The sequence below is a fragment of the Adiantum capillus-veneris genome, chromosome 24, assembly GCF_014529385.1.
Source record: "Adiantum capillus-veneris isolate H3 chromosome 24, ASM1452938v2, whole genome shotgun sequence".
NCBI lineage: Eukaryota > Viridiplantae > Streptophyta > Polypodiopsida > Polypodiales > Pteridaceae > Adiantum > Adiantum capillus-veneris.
In genome coordinates, this window is record NC_140954.1 from 53383474 (window position 1) to 53401822 (window position 18349).

Consider the following 18349-nt stretch of genomic DNA (forward strand, 5'->3'; position numbering starts at 1 on the left):
CAACAATTTTTTGCTGAAGTGTCCCATAGTTGGCGTACATTACCGCATTCAATGCACTCGAAGAGATGGCATTCATGACATGAAGCTCGTCAAGCACGTTTTGTCTTTCTAAAGTGCACCACATTCAACATACATATCGACCAAGCCATTGCCAAGCACGACAATTTTATAAAAAAGCCCTAGTGAAAGTGTCCCACGTTTGGCGTACGTATCAACGAAGGCAGGGCCAAGCATGCCATCTCTTTGAGAAAGCCTCTTGCACAAAGCCACATGCCTACAAGATGCACACGTAGGTGATAGCATCTGGAGAAGGTCCCCCGCTTCGCACCAGTTGAAAACAACCCATAGCTTCCTGGCCTGACCTTTGTTGGGCATATCTTGCAATCAGTGCATTTCAAAAGATGACATCCCGCACAGGAGCACCACATTTGGTGTACATATCAACCAAGGCATTGCCAGACACAACAATGTTCTGCAGCAACCCATGACTAACAACATCAGAGTGAATTTTTAAGCCCATATCGGCATCTTGCGTACAAACACATGCCTTGTAAATGAACGCGTATGTGATTGCATTTGGAGAGAGGCCCTCGCTTTGGATCTGATGAAAATAGCTGAGAACTTTCTGTCCCTGCTCCTATTGCATGTATCCTGCAATCAATGCACTCCAAGAGACGGCATTGGGAAAAGGAAGCTCCTCAAGCTCGTTTTGTGCTTTTTGAAGTGCACCACATTTAGCATACGTATCAACCAAGGCATTGCCAAGCACGACAACTTTTATGAACAACCCTTGCTGAAGTGTCCCACATTTGACATACATATCGACCGAGGCATTGCCAAGCGCGCCATCTCTTTTTGAGAGAAATTTGCATAGAGCCACATGCTTGCAAGATGCACACGTAGGTGATAGCGTCTAGAGAAATGCCCTCGCTTTGCACCTGCTGAAAAAAGCCTAGAGCTTGCCGGCCCGGCTATTGTTGGGCATATCCTGCACTTTGTATGTTCCAAAAGACGGCATCCCGCACAGGAGCACCACATTTGGCATAGATATCGACCAAGGCATTGCCAAGCATGACAATTTTTTTCAACAGCCCCTTACTACCAATATTGGAGTGAATTTTTAAGCCCACAACAACGTCTTGTGTGCCTTCAAGATGCACTCTTATGTGATTGCATCTAGAGAGAGGCCCTCGCTCTGCACCCATTGAAAATAGCTAAGAGCTTTCCAACCTTGCTCTTGTTGTGCGTATCTAGCAACCAATGCACTCCAAGAGATGGCATTCGGGACCGGAAGATCCACAATCACATTTTGTGCTTTCTCAAGTGGACCATATTTAGCATATTTCTCAACCAAGGCATTGCCAAGCATGGAAAATTTTTGCAACAGCCCCTGACTAACAATATAAGAGTGAATTTATAAGCCCATGTGTACAGCAACATCCCTACAAGATGCACGCTTATGTGTTTGCATATGGAGAGAGGCCCTACCTTTGCATCCACTGCAAACAGCCAAGAGCTTTCTGGCCCTGCTCCCGTTGCATGTATCGAACAATCAATACACTCCAAGAGACGACACTTGGGACATGAAGTTTTGGGCGTATTCTGCAGAAAACACATTCCAAGCGAAGAGCATGCCTTAAAGACATTTCATGTTTCCATGATGACACCACATTTGACATCCATATGGACCAACGCATTGCTAAGCAACGCTAGTTGATTGTGAATTCTCTTACCCATATGAGAGTCTTGCGTAAGAACAAAAGCCAAGTACGACAAATTTTTGAAACAACCATATCCAAAGTGCCCCACAGCTGGTTTACATTCCTACAATCAATGCACTGCAGGAGACGACATTCGGGAGTAGAAGCTCCGCAAGCACGTTTTGTGCTTTCTGAAGTGCAATACATTTAGCATACATATCATCCAAGGCATTTCCAAGCATGACAACTTTTGAAAAAGCCCCAGCTGAAGTGTCCCACATTTGGTGTACGTATCGACGAAGGCGGTGCCAAGCACGCCATCTCTTTTACAGAGCATCTTGCATCGAGCCACATGCCTGCAAGATGCATATGTAGGTGATAGCATCTGGAGAGAGGCCCTCACTTCGCACTTGTTCAAAACAACCCATAGCTTCCTGGCCTGGCCGTTGTTGGGCATACTTGGCAATCACAATGCATTCCAAAAGACGACATCCCGCACACGAGCACCACATTTGGTGTACATATCGACCAAGGCATTGCCAGGCCCGACAGGTTTCTGCCACAACCCTTGACTAACAATATTAGAGCGAAATTTTAAGCCCATATTGACATATTGCCTTCACACATGGCTTCAAGATACACACATATGTGATTGCTTCTGGAGAGAGGCCCTCACTTCGGATCCTCTGAAAACAGCCGAGAGGTTTTTGGACCGGCTCCAAATGCGCTTATCTTGCAATCAATGCACTGGGACAAGAAGCTCCTCAAGCTCGTTTATGCTTTCTAAAGTGCACCACATTCAGCATACGTATCGACCAAGGCATTTCCAAACACGACAAGTTTTATAAAAAACCCTTGCTGAAGTGTCCCACATTTGTCATACATATTGACCAAGGCAGTGCCAAGCACGCCATCTCTTTTTGAGAGCAATTTGCATTGGACTATTTTCAGCAGGTGCAAAGTGAAGGTCTTTCTCCAAACGTTGTCACCTACATGTGCATCTTGCAAGCATGTCGCTCTGAGCTTGCTGGCCCTGCTGTTGTTGGGCATATTCTGCAATCAGTGCGTTCCAAAAGATGACATCCCGCACATGAGCACCACATATGGCATACGTATCGACCAAGGCATTGCCAAGCATGGCAGTTTTTTGTAACAGCCCCTTACTAACAATATCATAGTGAATTTTTAAGTCCAAACCATCGTCTTGTGTGCTTTCAAGATGCACGCGTATGTGATTGCATCTAGAGAGAGGCCCTCGCTCTGCATCCACTAAAAACAGCTGAGAGCTTTCCGGCCTTGCTCCTGTTGCGAGTATCCTGTAATCAATGCACTCTAAGGGACAACATTTGGGACAGGAAGCTCCACAGACACGCTTTGTGCTTTCTAAAGTGCACCACATTTAGCATACGTCTCGACCAAGTCATTGCCAAGCATGTCAATTTTTTGCAACAACCCCTGACTAACAATATCAGAGTGAATTTAACAGTCGCCACATTTTATGCTTTTTGAAGTGCACCACGTTTAGTGTACGTCTCGACCAAGGCATTTCCAAGCATGGAAATTTTTTTGCAACAACCCCTAACTAACAATATCATAGTGAGTTTTATAAGCCCATGTCTGCATCTTGCGTACAACCACATGCTTTCAAGATGCACGCTTATGTGGTTGCATCTGAAGAGAGGCCCTCACTTTGCACGTTAATCTGGAGAGAGGCCCTCACTTTGCATCCGTTGAAAACAACGAAGAGCCTTTTGGCCCTGCTCTTGTTGCGTTTCTCCCGGAATCAATGCATTCCAAGAGACGACATCCGGATAGGAAGCTCCTCAAGCACTTTTGGTGCTTTCTCAAGCACATCACAGTTGGCATACCTATTGACCAAGACAATTCCAGGCATTGCATCTTGAACTTTTTGAACAACCCCTGACTATAGCACTCATATCATGAATTATCTCATTCAGGGGGAGGCTTTCAAAGTGCTTGCACTTCGCTTTGAATCTTGTGAAAAGAACCCAAAGCTTCCTTGCCACAGCCATGTTGAGTATACCCTGCAATCAAAGCACTACAAGAGACATCCCAGAAAGGATGCCCATCAAGAACTTACGTGCTTTGGTGAGGGCATCACATTCGACATACATATCGAGCATACATACTCTCATCCATGTCAACGTCTTGTGAAAGGGTATAGGCCTTCAAGATGCAAGATGTATGTGGAGACTTGCGTTCGCATTCGGCGAAGTAGTATGAAAATTGCTGCTATGTGGACTCGTAACCGGTGACGCTTACAAGATATTTTATCCACCCCGCAAAGATAATTTCGGAAAGGATACCCATCAATAACTTTTTGTGCTTTGGTGAGGGTCCCAAATTTGACATACATATTTGCTCAAACCAGCGTGGAGGAATTCATGATCTCATCATGAATTCTCTCTTGAGTTGTTGATGCCCTACCTAGGATAGGTGCCTCAATTCAAGAGTTGCACCCTGCAAAACAGAGAGCTGCTTAGATTTAAGGAGCTGTTTAGCAGCACAAGGACCATCGCACGTGAGTCATGAGCATTTAGCAGCTGTATGTGCACTTTCTTGTTGTCTTTTTCATGCAACATGCCATCATGATGAGGAAAGGTGATGCAGGCCGAGGTTGGACAAGAGACTACATAGGGTGGACTCTGACTCTAAAGGTAGGCGCATGCATAAACTCCGTGGATATGGCATAGTGATGTCAAAAAGCGTACGAGCCATATTAAATGACATAACAAACGACATTGCGTATTAAAAATCTTTGACCACGTGGAGGCTTGAGAGCTAGAGAATTCAAAAGAGGCTGCTACGCTAACGAAGTAAAGATCTGCACATGGTAGAGCTCAAAGAAAATTTGACATTGACCATATATGTGTGGTCATTTTAAAAAGAAAACCCCAATTAGATGGAATTTCTTGAAGATTCTCTCTCTCTCTCTCTCTCTCTCTCTCTCTCTCTCTCTCTCTCTCTCTCTCTCTCTCTCTCTCTCTCTCTCTCTCTCTCTCTCTCTCTCTCTCTCTCTCTTCACGTGATTTTTTATGCGTGCATCACATCTTTGGCATGTCATCACTGTCTCCCTCTCTCCCCCGTGTAGCCGCGTCTACTGACCTACCTCTCCCTCTCCCTCGTTGTGTGTGTGTGTGTCTTGAAAACAGAGCTCTATTTATGTGCAAATGAGCACTCTCTCTCTCTCTCTCTCTCTCTCTCTCTCTCTCTCTCTCTCTCTCTCTCTGCGCAAGTTGTGGCCATGTCTTTATGTTAGTCTCTCTTATGCATTGTCTATGCCCGTCCTCTTGCTCTATTTATGTGCAAATGAGCACTCTCTCTCTCTCTCTCTCTCTCTCTCTCTCTCTCTCTCTCTCTCTCTCTCTCTCTCTCTCTCTCTCTCTCTCTCTCTCTCTCTCTCTCTCTCTCTCTCTCTCTCTCTCTCTCTCTCTCTCTCTGCGCAAGTTGTGGCCATGTCTTTATGTTAGTCTCTCTTATGCATTGTCTATGCCCGTCATCTTTTGACACTAGCTAGCCCAAGGATGTTGTCACAACATCACCTCTGTCGTCTTCGCTCTTCTTGCATTCCATGTAACCTTTTTTATGTTGCCACGTCAATGGAAACATTAAAAAGGTTATGACCCTTAATTCACTAATGATATTGTTCGTCTGGCAGTTTATAAAAATATAGGGAGGTCGTGTGAGTAGGCTAGACAAATGGTAGCAATAGTTAGATAAGGGTATAACCATAAAGATGGGCCAAACTCGAACTTAAATGTGGAAGAAAAAGTCGCTCTACAGTAGAATATTTAGGGAGCATGGTTAGGTATAGACTTTCTACTACAAATTTTCAAGAATTAGACGCAAAGGTTTGCAAACATGCTGCCATATTATGGTTATGATGTGTGTGAAAACACTTGGGATTGTCAGGCACTTTTTTCCCTCGTGTGGATTTTTTCCCGTGGCTTGTATTTACGCCCATCCTTGTGGGAAAAGCCTTATCTTTGTATTGCCAAATTGGACCACTACGTCCTATGTCATGTAGTCTTGAACTTCTTCTTCATCTTCTTTGACTTTGCATTGTTGTGCCACTTTGTGGACACGATGAGAAAATCAAAGTTTGGATAGCATATATGCCTTTTTTTAAAGATATGATTAATATTAGAGATCAATGTCGTCAAGGGTTTCTTGAATGTATGTCAACAAATGATGTATTGTATGAGTTTTTGGCCAAATTTGTAGTTTATACGATGCATTTTTATAGAGTTGATGCAGTTCAATGCATGGTGGGAATGAAGCCAAGCAGGTGGGATTTGATTCCAAGAACATCTCGATCTTTTTGGGCTCTAATCAATTCCATAAGAGTGACGACAATAGCTCTATTTATGTAGGCATTACGATTTTTGATAAACCATGGGTGTCTGGCAAATGGATTGGTAATTTCGTTGGTTTGCGAACCGAAAATGGTGTTTGGATCATGGGCATTGAGTTCGGGGGATAGTTGGGACTTCTTGGACTCGATTTGGACTTAAATTGAGGAAGGGTTATGAGACCTTGGAAGTTAAAACGGGGGATTGAATGTGGGGGTGTCATGTAGCATCCCCACAAAAACACATGTAGCAAGTCTAATGACAAAGTGACGTGGTATATATATTGGAACATGATCAAAGGCCTAGGGTCCTACTGCCTGCTCATCTCCACCTAGTCGTACTCCTTTTATAAGCCTTTGCCCCTCTTACAAGAGACCCTTGACATGCATGAGTATTTTAGGGCTTGACCTCCCTGGTCCTACCATAGGCATGACATTACTCCCCCCTGGAGAAGCGTTTTTGTTCTTGAAATAAAAGTGGAAAAGTTCTCTTAAAGACACTAATGTTTTCCACAGTGGCACCTCCCTCGGGGTCTAGTTGTCCACTTGACCGATACCATGATAGTGAACTTCATACGGTTCGGTTCAATGAAACCAACAGGAACATCTTGATCGTCTACATCGTTGTCCCTTTGTAAGAGTTTTTGAAAACGGTTTATATTTAAAACCGGATGAATGAGTTATCACAATTAAGAGATAACAAAATGAATGACCACTTTTCAAACTTTCTGAAGATGTTGGAACACGTAAGAATACCTCTTCTTATCTTTTTGTGAAATTGACTTGTCGATATGTCTCGTCAACATAGTTCTTGTATCTATCTTATCGAGATGAGCCACATTCAACATATCCATATGATCATGGATGAAATCTTTGACTCGATGACATGCCTCATCATTAGCCAACCCCACAATAACTGGTGATAGAGATTGAAAATCATAAGCACGAACGGACTAAACTTAGTCGTAACATGCTTGATAAGAAAACTCCAGACAATAGAGGTAATCTTCCCAATTGCATTGCTTCTTGCTAATGTACACTCTTAGCATATCCTCTAGCACTCTATATAACACATGCAAGCTACCCATCTATCTCTAGATGATTGGCAGTAGTGATATTTTGTGTTCCCAATCATTTTGTGTTTTCCAGAAATGACTAGGAAGCATGAGTTCACAATTACTCATAAAACTGCGGGATATTCTATATAATCGATATAGATTGTGAACAACCAACTTGGTTAAAGAGTGGACTTGATTGGAATAATTTTACAAAGTTTAAGCAATATATCTACAAGCACCAATATAGAGCAGTGACTATGTATGGTGGTTGGTAGACCCACAATAAATCCCATAGAGGTACTATACATGTGGTGTTAAAAAGCTTCATAAGCTATCAAATTCATGTATGCCTTTGCTAAACAGTAGGACCCATAACACCTAGTGTGCATGCATTTAGCAAAAATGTATCGGAGTTTGCATTTCCATGACTAATGATTTGTAGTTGTTTGCCAATGCTCATGGTGTATGTTATGCTCATAGCTTACATGAAAGACAAGGGAGTAAGTGTGTAAATAGCTATTAAAAAAACAAAATATTTCCCCCTGTATTTTTGAGATAGCCTCGCTAAAACATTTGGAACATAATAAGATTTAAACATAAATCATATCTAGGTACAAATAATGAAACATGTTCATTAATAGGACACACCCTTCCTATATGCATAATAGTAATGCAATTTTGCAACTTAACAATTTGAAACAACCATCCATTATTGTTGTTTACAATACTCGTTACATTAATAAGTCTTACTAGCTATGTGAAATTTTTCTACCAATGAAATTGTTCCCAATACCACGTGCTCAAAATGGTCTAATAAACGAATTCAACCAACACCTAGGATTTGTGTTATGACACATAATTGGGAAAACAGGCATCAATGTCAATCCCAAACACTCATATTCTCCACATGTGGAATATGTCTCATAAATTGATAATAGTAATTGTGATATTCACCAAGTACAAGAAGTACCTATGTGTGGAGATAACTGGGAACACTTAGTGACATGAGTGAGAGGGACCCTCATAAACCTTGCTCCACACTGGTGTCGTGCAGCTTCGCTTCCATGATGGAAAAAAGAGTAGAGAAATGCAAGCTAAGCTTCTTTGGATCCTACACATTTATTGAGCAGATCATGGCTTGTTAACATGCCAAGTTTAATGGTTAATGTATGCCAGATGCGGCTTTAAAGGTCCAATAGATGTTTTGATGATGTTAAACAGGAGTATCCCAGTTACGTGAATCTGATAGGTACCGTTAACAAATGAAGAATGAAGTGCAGTTGGCACAGAGCGGAGGTTGTGCAGGTTCAGAGGGGGTGGATGTCGTGTAGCTTCGCTTCCATGATGGGAAAAGGAGCAAAGAAATGCGAGCTAAGCTTCTTTGGAGCTTACACATTTATTGAGCATTGATCATGGCTTGTTAACAGGCCAAGTTTAATGGTTAATGTATGCCATATGCGGCTTTAAAGGGCCAACAGATGTTTTAATGATGCTAAATAGGAGTATGCTTAAAGTGAGCATAGATGGGAGTTTATGATCTAGAACTGCAGTGCTTGAAGTACTCTACCGGCCTGTCTTTATGGCTCATCGATTGGAGCTACGGTGAAAAAGTTATGGCAGTTTGAAGTTTGAGTCAATTGCATATGCGTATCGAATTGGGCAACTGCAAACTGAGGGGACGGAGATGAAGTAAATGCACGGGCCTGAAGTGCTCACTTTGTGGAGTGTGTCGGTCTTTTCAGGTCAGTGATCGAAGTTTCGATTGCCAAGATATTGACTGTTAAAGATTCATTGAGGTCCGGTTCCGTACCAGTCCACCAGTCCGCTTGGTCGGTGTGCCATATGAGAATTTTTGAGCTTCAACCAGGGAATGCCGGAAACCAATGTCGTGCTTGGTAGTGATTTAGTTGAGTTGTATGCCAGATGGCTAATGGAGACGCACATGCTTTGGAAGTTAAATATGTTAAATGTGGTGTCCGTATGAAAGCACATAAGGTTTTGAAGAGCTTCGTGTCCGGAATGTCATCTCTTGGAATGCAATGATCGCGGGATATACCCAACAGAGGCAGGGCCAGGAAGCTAGCTATTTTGAGCAGATGCAAAGAGAGGACAACTCTCCGAATGCAATCACTTATACTTGCATATTGAAGGCGTATGGCACTGTTGAAGAAGTAATGCAACAAAATTCATGATGATGTTGTTAATCAAGGATTGCTGTGAGGAGGATGTCATGCGAGGCATCACCTTGGATACTATGAATGCCAAATGTGATGCTTCTTATTTTTTGCAGAGCAGTGCCTTGGTCAAAGGGTATGCCGAGGGTGGTGAACCACAAAGGGACCAAGCATGGGCCGCTCAAAACCACAAGGCAAAGGCCGCCTAAAGTAAGGGGCTTAATGACTGCTCAAATTTAAGTTGAATGGCCACCCAATAGGGTTTGATTAAGGAGCAAATGGGAAAGTGATGAAAGAAATCAGGGGGGCAATGGCATGAAGGCAGTGAACAGGCAGCGCATGGGAAAGAAAAGTTCTCGGAGTGAGCGCGGTGATTCTCGGATCGTGACATTCATGAAGCGAAAATTGGTGAGCATGCAGGGGCAAAAAAACTTGGTTCCATCGGCGAATGAAATCATGCAGGTCCGGGTGGAGCTGCCACGCCATCAAGCACCCTTTCCCGTGCCTAGCAATGACGGCGCCGTTGTTTCTTAGAAGGGGAAGGGGCTATTTTTAAAGAGGGGAAGAGGAGAGATTATATATAAGCAAGCGTGAAGGGCATGAACGAGGAGGGAACGAAGGGAGCGTGAGGTAGGGAGGTTAGGGGCAAGGGTTTGAACGCTAGGAAAGGAAGACTCCATCTCTCGCTCTTGTTCTCACCTAAAGAGAAAAAGCAAAGGCTGGCAGGAACTCTCTCTCTCTCTCTCTCTCTCTCTCTCTCTCTCTCTCTCTCTCTCTCTCTCTCTCTCTCTCTCTCTCTCTCTCTCTCTCTCTCTCTCGTCGTCCTTGGTAAGCAAAGAGAAGGGCTTGAAGTTGAAGCACATAAAGGCATCATAAGCGAGTTCAAGGAGGAGGACGAGCTCGAGATTCGAGGGAGGGCGGAGTTGAGAAGTTTAGTGAGAAAGAACCCGAGGCTCTCAAAGCCAAGGTGTAAGTATCTCGGACTCTCTCTCTCTCTGTCTCTCTCATGCATAAGCAAGGGACTCGACCTAAAGAAGCAAGAGGAAAGCACAAGGCAGGCCAAGCAAGTGTAGCGGCCAAGCAAGGGTTAAGCCAATCAGAGCAAGTCAAGTAGAGGAGAAAGACAAAGCTTGGGCGGCAACTAATCCATTGCAAAGCACACAGAATAGGAAGCTGCAAAATAATTGACAATAACTGAAGCATGATGATTGAGGCAGTGAGCATAATTAAAATTTGCAGAATCCAAGAGCAGTCGAGGCAGGTAAAGCGGCAGGCGAAAATTTTCTTCATCGACATCAATCCGAAGGTTGATTAATCATGTTCTTAAGCCCAGGTGTCGTTAACGGCCCGGTTAATCCTGTAAAATGGGAGCTTAAACTCCTAGTTAGCAGATGATCTAAGGGATGGTGTTGTTAACAGCCCGCCTTAGCTAATGATTATGTTGTACTTAAAACTTGAATTGATTAATTGAAGTTTATGGTGATTGCCATAGCCTTTTTCACATGTTGTTCTTGTTCTCTCTCTCACACCTCTCACAGCCAGAGGCCTGACACCTTCCCAGCTCACTTTTGGAACACATATCCCTCGACACTAGCTAAACCGAACTCCATGAGTTCCTAGACCATGTTTTACACCTTATGATTGACAACATGTGCCGAAAGATGATCGCCATCTTATAGGCCTATGGCCGTCTTAAGAGAGGTAACCACAAAACGAGTATAAAATACCCAGAGTGGACCTGCAGTTCCATCAAGGGAATTAATAGGGGTAAGGAAAATTTAGCATAGGAGGTACCCAATACATCTAGTCCTTCCCATAATGGCTACAATGTAGTTATGCATGACCATGTCACATGCATCAAAACAATTTGGGAACATTGTTGTGCAACTAGGAAAAACCCTTGGTTTTCTTTTGTCCAAGAACCCTTGGTGTTGCCTTGGCAGTCTGAACCCCTTGGTCAGATTCTGAAAAGAACCTATTTAAACCATTAAGTAGCTGAGACCAGTAGAGGCTACCGTGCTACCAATAGTGATTGTACATAGATTGGTATGATACAATTAGTCCCTACCCTTTGGCAGTTGGGAATATATTTCCTTTAAAGCCCAAGTGTGAAAAGACCAAAAAGCGACCATCAGCCTTGATTAAAGACAAACCTTCCCTCTCTGTAGTGGTGTAGTTTCTCTCGGCATCATTCAATTGACAACTTGCAAAGCTAATGGGGTAGTCCAATTTATGTTCTCCTGGTTAGAACACACCCAATAGAAAAGTTTGATGCATCAATATGCACATGAAAAATTATATTCCAATCGGGCAGCACTCGTAGAATGGGAGCGCTTGTCAAAGTCTGTGGAAATTCCATTTTTGGACACTATATGCCCTAAGATGACTCCATGTTTAACCCAAAATTGGCATTTAAAAGGGTTCAAGGAGATACGATACAATCTGCACTTCTCAAACACTTTTCGTGAACATGATAGATGTTCTTTCCAAGAAGAATAAACACAAAGGTCATCTAAGAAAGCTTCATAAAACTCCCTCGAATATTCTCTAAAAGCGATGCTTATTAATCTTTGGAAGATAGCAGGATCATTAGTTAAGCCAAAAGCCATAACACGAAATGCGAACACTCCAAATTTGGTTATAAAAGCCGGTTTATCTTGGTCCTCTAGAGAAATTGTGATTTGATTATAGCCAACGTACCCATCTAGAAAGCTATAAGCTTCCTTCCCTACAACTCTTTCAAGCACATGCTCTGAATATTGCAAGGGGTAATGGTCCCTCCTAGTGGCGGCATTGACCTTCTTAAGATCCACGCACACTTTGAGTTTCCCATTCTATTTCGGCACAATAACTATTGGAGACACCCATTCTGAGTGCTCAATAGGGTATATAAATCCGCATTTGACAAGCTTTTCAATCTCTTCTTGAACAATCTTTTCATACTTAAGATTCATTGGGTAGGGTCGTGGTTGCTGAACTGGTTTAGCCATGCTATTCATGGGGATTGTGTGTTGCACCACGGAAGGTGGAACACCTTTCATATCATGATATGCCCAAGCAAATATTTCCATCAATTCCTTGAGAAGTTCTTTAAGTATATACTCCTCAGTCTCTGTTAGATCTCTTGGGCGATGAAGATAGGTTTGGACTCCTCACTGTTGGATGGATACGCCGCGACGGACGTTAGCACAACGAGAACTCACCTAACATATAATGTCAGCTAAGGACGAAGCTCGACCCGCAGGCGCGTGGAAGCAAGCATAAGGTGTCAACCTACACTCGATCGACTCCTACTAATTCCTACAGAGGTCTCTACCAATTGTTTAAGTCACAGCCTTCAAGAGTGCATAAGAGGAAACTTCCTACAACACTTTCTAGAGCCGAACACCCATCAAACAATCTCGAAACACCATAGAACTTGAAGGAGACCCTACTAATACCAATAGGTCGCTCTCCCTAAGGTCTATGAACCAAAACCCCAACCCAAAACACCCGGTGCAAAATCACGTAGGATGTTTGGCCGAAATTTGAAGGTCTTCGTTTCCGAAATCTAAAGTGCCTAATGTGTAGTTCTACTCAATGTGAATGCGTGGATATGCTGCAATGCAAAATCGGACAACGTATGCTCACCAAATCACCAGATGAAGCTCGTAGAAGGAGCTCGCAAAACCGGACCATACGCGCGCAATGTAGGTATCAGCGCGTAGCTCTCGGCGGGGGCAGCACGCTGCACTTCTCCGCACTCGATTCCGACAACCGGTGCACAAGTAGTGTCAAGATGAAGTTCAATCTCTCTCTCTCTCGTACACAATATGCTCACTCACATACTTCCAAACTTGTTTTTAAAATGACAAAAAGGTTTTTCATTAAGGTCAAAAAGTGGTATATATACCTTACAATTCTCAAACCCTAAAGTTCCAAATCAACCATCTACTCAATCTAACTATCAAAACTGGGATACAATTTGGAAACTTCTGTAAGCCCCAATATTTACAAGGTAAAAAATCAGGTTTCCTCAATAAATGAATAGTTACAAAAAATGATAATCTTCCGAATAGTTAGTTTCCGTGGGGTGTGTCCAGCTTCTAACACTCCCCCCCTCCTTGCTCATGTCGTCCCTGACATGGCCGCTGATCTGCTTCTTCATCGTATGGTTTCGTGCATCTTGATCAATGATTCGTATCTTGCATGCAGATTCATCATTGTTGGTCCAAAAATACCAGTGTTTATTGTGAAGAAGCCGGTGTAGAACGCTTCTTCAAAGGCCTGGAGGTGATAGGATGGTAGAAACATTATCCTTTGATACAGCGCATGTATCACCTCCTTGGAAGGCTGACCAGATAGATCATAAGCACATCTGTAAGTATCTTGGAAGAAGAAGATAATGTCTGTCACCTGGCCTGGCTTGAATGTCTCAAATACTGCTAAAAGGGTTTTGCAGATTTTCTTCATCATGATGCACGTAATGTCAGGTGAGCCAGTGAACAATTTGATGGCGCCCGTTAGGGTTTTCACCATGTATTGGACACTTATTCTCTCACCTGCCTTCAAGCCCGGCAACTTAGGGTAATTCAGCCAAGTGGGTTGGCTCCTTTGTAAGATCTCCTGGGCTTTCCACGTCCTGATCCTTGGTAGAGGACAAAAGCTGAGGTTGTCTCTGATGTTTTTCGGTGCCTCTACCAAGTGGATTAGGTATTGTGGGTACTTTGTGAGCCAAGCCTTCCTCCATTTGGGCTGAGAGTCAACTATTAGCCTGACCCCTTCTGGTTGGGAGATGTCTGCGTTGTAGAGTGGCATGGTCAACTCTTCTCTAATCCTCTTATTGATGGTGGCGGCTTCATATTTCAACAATGGATATGGGAGAGAGGGTTGAAGCCATTCACGCCTGAGGTTGCTGGCGTCAATCTTCTGGATGGTCATGGACTTGAAAACCCTCTACTCCCACTCCATGGCTTCCTTTGTTGTCTCTCTGATTTCCACCTCTATTGCCTTCCGTAGCTTTTCTTCCTCCTCCTGTGTTAGATCTTGAGGCTCTTGAGAGGATCCTTCTAGGATTTCCTCTTGCATAGGTGTGTCTACCGGATCTGCCACATTTTCTAAATCAATGCCTTCATTGGCTGCTAGCCCTATGCCCTCTTGCTCTCCGGCTTGCTGTCCTTTCAGCTCCTCAATCTGCTTTAAGAGTTTTTGTTTCTTTGTTTCAGCTTCTTCGCCCATATTTACGAGGAGGTCATTCAATTCGGCGTTTATCTTCTCCGCCTCCTCGAGCTTTCTTTTGATACTTTCTAATTCTTCTTGCAGGGATTTTTGGTCTTCTTCCATTCATGTTTGCATGACAATAGACTCTTCTGCCATCATCAATCTTTCCTTTTTCTCTAGAGTTAGCTCCTTCTGAAGTTCTTGCATCTGTTCATCATAGAGTTGACTTTCCGTAGTGATGTGAGTCGAGCTAGTAGCTCTGACTTTGGCAGGGGATGCTCGCAGCCTCTGGATGGTTTGATTTTTCACTTTGAGCTGGTCCTTGAGCTCAAGGACCTCATCCTGGCTGGCCTCTTGATCTATCTCTGCCTTTTCTTTGGCGTTTTGCATGGCTTCAACTTCTTTAGATTCCTTAGCCAGCTGTAGGGTCAGGTTATCCCTTTCCCTCTCGACATCTATCAGTGATTTGCTGAGTTGCTGGCATTCCTCTTCAACTCCTTGCATTCTTTGTGCGGCTGCCTAATTTTATTCCTCCATTGCCTGGCATCTTTGCAATGCCCTTGCTAGGCTGGCCTGTAGCTCAGTTTCTCTCTCTTTATGCCTTTGACTTTGTCCTTGCAAAGAGTCTACTTCCATCTTTATCTTCACTTCAGTGGCCTTGAGAGCTGCCATCTCACTTTCTGAATCCATGGACTGCGCTCTTAACCCGGTTAGCTTCGTCATCACCACATCCCAATCGTTGGAGGGCGGGTGCAGGTCCAATGTATCTATGGCCATTTCTTTTAGTTCTACTAACCTGATGCCTTGCATTTGTTCCTAGGCCCTGTGCTTGCCAAGTCGAATGCGAATGTGGCAGCTTCTTCCTTTGTGTATCTTGCAGCTAGCAGGTCCAGAAATGTGCTATATTCTTCATTTGGCTTTGTCTCCTCACTCTCAGGTTTAACCTCTTCCCTTTCCTGGCTTAGTTCTCTCTTGGGTTCCTCCTGGCCTTTGTGTTTGTCTTCCTCCTCTTTATCTTCTTGTGGAGGGCTGTGAGGAGGTGGTGAGGACGGTGGGCTGGGTTTAGGGCTAGCTGGTAGAGATGTAGGCTTTCTCTTTAAATCTCTATCTGCTTTAGTTTTTGTTTCTCTCTCTTGGATCTCTTGCTCATCTAGCAGTGTCTGCCGTATCTGCTCCACTTCCTCTTCTATAAAAGGTACATGCGATATCTTTTCTGATGCGGCATCAAGAATCTCAAAATTTTTGATATAATCCTCGAATCTGTCCCTTTGCACTCTTCGGGATGATCCCGACATTGACTTTAGAGATGGCTTCCAGAGTTCACTCAAATCACCTTTAAGGGCTCTCTCTATTCTGAAGCTCTCCATCAACTGCTCTAATCTTGCCGCTTTTTGTGACTTTGTCTCTTTCACCGGTACTTGTGCAAACTCTTTCTTTCCTTTCTTTTGCTCTGGATGCTCCTCTTGAACAGGCTCTAGCCGTCTTTTCAGTCTTGTAGCAACCCTTGGTGCTCTTTGTGGCTCGTCCTCTTTGTCTTCTTTGAGCCTCAGCCAGTCATTCTGAGACGGGGGGTCAGGCCATCTTCCTTTTGCGTGTAATGCCCCATAAATCACCTTAGTGATTAGTTCTCCTGGCACAATATATGTTGGCTTCTTGTTACCCATCTTCACTAGGTTGTCATGTATATATGCTGCATAATTAATTATCTTTGGGGTGCCTTTCGTCATTGCCCAAGTGAATGTCGTGGCAATTGCACCTGGCGGCATTCTTTACTTTTGTGGCCTCTTCGTACACATGTGGAAGTATTGGTTGTACAACTGACTCATGACTGCCACTCTTGGGTTGGCAATATCTTCAAAAGTGTAGTTTCCTTTATTCTCATTGTACACCTTGACATCATCCCTTCTTTTAGTTACACTATCCCCCTTGTTGGAGAGGTCTAGTGCATCAGCTACGACTTGCTCAGTGATGATTATTTCTGTTTTAGGCATGCCTTGTAGATCGGTTACTCTGGCCACTCTGTCTTCTTTGATGGTCGTCACAAACTCCCAGACTCTCTTTATGTCAACCCCTGCCGGCACAGCTTCAAAATAGTTGTGGAGATCAATCTTCTCCAAGTACCCGGCCATCTTGCTTCTTACGAACTCATTGAGTTCTCGCGGCATCATTGGTAGCTCGATCACATTGCCTTCAGTGTCTTTGAATACTCCTTGGTAGATCTTTAGGTCGTTTGACTCTAGCAGATCTTCTTGGATCCATGTGTTGGTGGGCTTTAGTGTTCCTTCTGGTATGACGAAGGGCTCCACTTCTTCTAGGTAGTCCTTAATGGTCATTCTTTTCTTCTTTGCCGGTGACTTCGCGGCTGCCATAGATCCTGTTGCACTCAGTAGTCCGAAGTTAACGTTTTTTCCATATTAGCTGAGAAACTGAGTTTTAACTATCCAAATGACTTGAAAATTGAAAATAAAGCTTAAAAGGAACTTGTGAAACTGTGCATGTGCTCACAGTGCCAATTTTGCCAAAATTTTCCATTTAGACATCCTACACGTAGGATGTCTTTTTCATCAAAATTGGTTGATACTTGTCATGCTGGTAGTGCATGGCTTATGGAACATGGCTATGTGCTTGGATATGGATTTGGGCATCAAAAAGTGGATTTTTTGGCTGATTCAGGCTTTAGGTCACCAATTGGGTAGAAAGTTCATAATAGGTAGTAATTGATGTCCAAATGGGTTGAAAATTGGTATATGGGCTCATTGCACCATGGTATTGGCTCCCATGATGTCACTCTTTGCACAAAAGGTCCAAATTATGCTGAAGACATCCTACGCGTAGGATGTCTATTTCATCAAAATGACATGAGATTTGTTTTATGGGTAGTCCTTGGCCTATGGAACATGGATATGCTCTTGGATTTGGATTTGGACAAGGATTGATGCTTGTAAGAGCCTGTGTAGTGTTTTTGGGCTCAAAAAGTGTATCTTGAAGGTGTTGGGGGTCAAAAATGATTAGAATGGCTTCAAAATTGATATATGAGCTCTTGATGATGAGGTGATTGGATCTGGAATGGACAAACATCCTCTGTAGGCCAAAAATGTCAAATAGTAGGATGTCTATTTCACCAATTTTTGCTTCTTACCACATAGATTGGTTGGTGATGTGTTGGTGAATGTGTTGTACAAGTTCCATGTGATTTGGACAAGATTTGGTAGGTCTATGGCCCATTATTGCCTCTATGCCCTAATTTTGCGTTTTTTCATGCATATGAGGTCAATTTTGGTCCAAATGTGATGAGACTTGGTGGATAGCATGTAAAGGTCATTCAAAAAATGTGTATGATGAAAAATTTTGGGATCTGTGCCCAGAAATGCCCTTGAGACATCCTACGCGTAGGATGTCTCCTGATGATTTTTTCATGGATTGTGCCCCTAGTGCCTGCCCTTGGTCCCTTGAGTCCCTTTTAAGCCTAATTTCAACAAAAAAGTCAAATGGATAGAAATTAACTCCCTGTGTGGACTTCAGAGCCTCCGAGCCATTTTCTGACTTTTGGAGTGCTTTTTGGCAATGAAATTTCTTGATGTTGGTCTCCATAGCTTCCCGATCCCTTGGGGATCCTTGCCGTATGGTTTTTGTCGACTTTGGCTTCACCGGAGCTTCATTTGGCAATTTGTCGCTCTAGAAGCACCTGTGGTTGCGTTTACATGTCTTCGATGATTAGTGGTGGTCTACCACCATAGGACTTGGTTGCTGATGGTCTAGGAAAGCCGCTCGTGAAGTTTGGTGGCAAACAGGCATGCGGTTTGGCCACGAGAGCAATTTGACGCTTTGTGTGTCTGATGCCGTTTC